Source organism: Aristolochia californica, unplaced genomic scaffold (genome assembly GCF_029961685.1).
Source record: "Aristolochia californica isolate CCGP_79_NKW_82.1479 unplaced genomic scaffold, dmAriCali1.0.hap1 SCAF_6, whole genome shotgun sequence".
NCBI lineage: Eukaryota > Viridiplantae > Streptophyta > Magnoliopsida > Piperales > Aristolochiaceae > Aristolochia > Aristolochia californica.
Window position 1 is genome coordinate 13,567,595 of NW_027182257.1, and position 3,198 is coordinate 13,570,792.

The window sequence follows — 3,198 nt, forward strand, 5'->3', positions numbered from 1 at the left end:
CCACTTTTACAATGAATGATAGCATTAGATGTGGCTAAGGGATGTCCTAGGATGACAGGAATTTGGTTGGTCACATTGACTACTGGTTCTGTATCAAGAACAATGAAATCAATCGGGAACAGAAATTTGTCCACTTTTATCAAAACATCTACAACTATTCCTCGTGGTATCTTGACAGAACGGTCAGCAAGTTGAAGTGTGATGGGAGTAGGCTTCAATTCCTCCAAACCTAATTGCTGGTACACAAAGAAAGGAAGCAAATTCACACTTGCCCCTAAGTCAAGAAGAGCTCTCTGGATGGTATGTTCACCAATGACACATGAAATTATGGGACATCCAGGATCTTTAACTTTTGGAGGAGTGTTGTGCTTCAGAATTGAGCTTACATTCTCAGTATGAAAGACCTTTTTGTTAACATGTTGTTTTCTCTTCTGTGTACAAATGTCTTTCAAAAATCAGGCATAGGCAGGGACTTGCCTAATAGCATCAAAAAGTGGAATGTTAATGTGAACCTTACTAAACAATTCCTACGTTTCATGCATGCTATCACCTTTCCTAGGTGGGTCCGATAACCTCTGCGGATAAGGAGCTAGTGGGACTTGGTTAGGGATCTGCTTGGCTGTTGGTGGAGAACTTGGAGGTTCTTCACCCAATGATGTGTCCCCATTGTCATCCTTTGACTCCTTAGACTTAGTGATCCCTACCCCATTGTTCAACTCACGACCACTCCTAAGGGTGGCTATGGCTTTGGCTTGCTCATGGTGGGATTTGGAACTCAACCCACTCTCATGTGTGCTTTTGGGGTTAGGAATGGTTTGACTCAGGAGTCTATTTTGTGCTTGTTCACTCATGTGGCTGGCCAACTGACTCACTTGCATTTCAAGTTTAGCAATGGAGGACTGTGTATTCTTTATGAATAATTGAAGTGTATCCTCAAGTGAAGGTTTTTGTGGAATCAATGGCCGTTGAGTGAAGTGTGGGCGAGGAGCTTGGGGTTGAGTAAACCCTAGAGGACCCCCAACTTGTGGGCCCTTGGACCATGAAAAATTTGGGTGCCTAGCCCAACCTGGATTATATGTTTCTGAAAAAGGATCGTTCTGGTTTGGTCTATGAAAATTCTGGACTGCATTCAAGTCCTCAATGAGCTCTGGGTAGGATGAACTAGATGGACACATTTGTGTGGGATGAGATGAATACACAGATGGGTTAGGAGTAGGTGAACTCTTGGACACCATAAAGGCATCAATTTTTCTAGTCAACCCCTCAATCTTGGCCATGAGCATGGGTGTTTCACTAACCTCGTAGAGACCCCCTCTTTTGGCTTCGTGGGATTTCCTATCAACATTAAATGATGAACCCCATTGCTGAGATTGATCACTCAACGTTTCAAAGAAGTCTCACGCCTCACTAGCACTCTTACCCATCGAACTCCCACCACTCATTGCATCTACCATGGATCTAACCTGGGGTGTAAGACCTTGATAAAAGTATTGCACTAAATGCCATTTCTCAAACCCATGATGCGGACACCTACAGATCAAATCCTTCCATTTCTCCCAAGCCTCATAAAAGTGTTCACCCTCCTGCTGCATAAAGTTGGAGATTTCTCTTTTGAGGGCTATAGTTCTCTGAATGGGAAAGTACTTGGATAAAAATTTTGTGACTAATGTGTCCCATGAAGTAATGCTGCCCACCTTCAAGGAATTAAGCCAAGAATTGGCCTTATCCTTAAATGAAAATGGAAAAAGTCTTAACCAGATAGAGTCATCTGAGAAATTCTGGAATTTGAACGTTGCACAAATATCTAAGAATTCCTTGATGTGGTAATATGGGTCCTCCTTCTCCAACCCATAGAATGTAGGGAGGAGTTGGATCACACCCAGTTTCAACTCATAACTGGCGGCAGTAGTGGGTGGCAATATAATGCAAGAAGGTGATGTGAAGTGGGATGGGATAGAATAATCCCTCAGGGCTCTACGGTCACCTGCTGCAGGTAACTGTAATGGTTCACCATGATTGGCCATGGTAGCTCCTAACTTGACTTCGGGTTTTTTCCTACAAATATGTTCTACCTCTTCAACAAAGGGAGCTAATGGTCCACCTAGGGAGCGGCGCCCGTGCATAAAAACACAAAAAGAAACAAAATGAACTATCAAATTAAGCTAACAAACTCACTACTAAAAATATGAACTAACTAGAAGAAATAAAAATAATTCCATACAAAATCACCAAACTAAAATTAAGAAAGCAACAATAAAATAAAATAAAATAAAATAAAATAAAAAATAAATAAATCTAACCTAAGACCATGGAGAACAAAGAAATACACTTAATATGTGCCTCCCCGGCAACGGCACCAAAAACTTGGTGAAAATTTTAGTTACATCGGTTTTTATACCTCGCAAGCGTATGAATTGTTCATGTAATATAGCGGGAAATGAGGGTCATATCCACAGGGAGGACTGAATTTTGTGTATTCTTCAGTCAACTAGCCTAACCAAATATGATGAATTAATATGAACTAAACACTAATTATATCCTAAATTATCAAGCAATCATCTGGTTAACTACTTGCACAACAGGAAACGTCAACTCAGGATTTTACGGTGATTTGTGCATCTCTAGAGCGCCACATAACCACGGATCCGATTTCTCAATCCTTGCATCTAGCCCCTCTCGGGCGCATAGAGTGAAAGACAGAAATCGGATTAAAATACCAAAATCCAACCTAAATTATAATCCTACTCTAACTAGCTAATTTAATCAAATATCTGGAAAAAAATATTCAATAAACATTAATTATCAAATCAGATTCAATAAACATTTAAAACCTAAGTTCAAACTACATAAAAAATTAAATTCCAAAATGATGAATTACTCCCCTTCTCCTTCCTCTCACTTGGGTAGCAACTCGTTCTCACGGGTGGGTGCTGCAATTTCCCGAAATTGATGGCTTCGGGTATCAAGAGTGAGTGGCCAGAGGTAGAGACGACGCCGGCGACGAAGGATAGAAGCCGATGGACTGAGGTGACGTTCGGCGAAGAAAAAAGCAGAGCTGAAGTCCTCTGACCGGCTCTCTTGAGTCTCAGTCGGAGTGGGAATAGCTCCGGGAATAGTCGAAAATATATAATCGATGCCGGAGGATGGTCGGAATGCAGAATTGGCACCGGAGAAGCCCTCTCGGATCACCTCCCGGCC

General features: G+C 41.6%; 1 non-coding gene across 1 annotated transcript; it reads left to right on the forward strand.

Moving 5' to 3' along the window:
- Nucleotides 1-1,512: 1,512 nt before the first annotated feature.
- Nucleotides 1,513-1,619, forward strand: LOC137935606 (small nucleolar RNA R71). The gene has a single exon (XR_011109306.1). It is a non-coding gene; the product is annotated as a small nucleolar RNA R71 (small nucleolar RNA).
- Nucleotides 1,620-3,198: the final 1,579 nt, after the last annotated feature.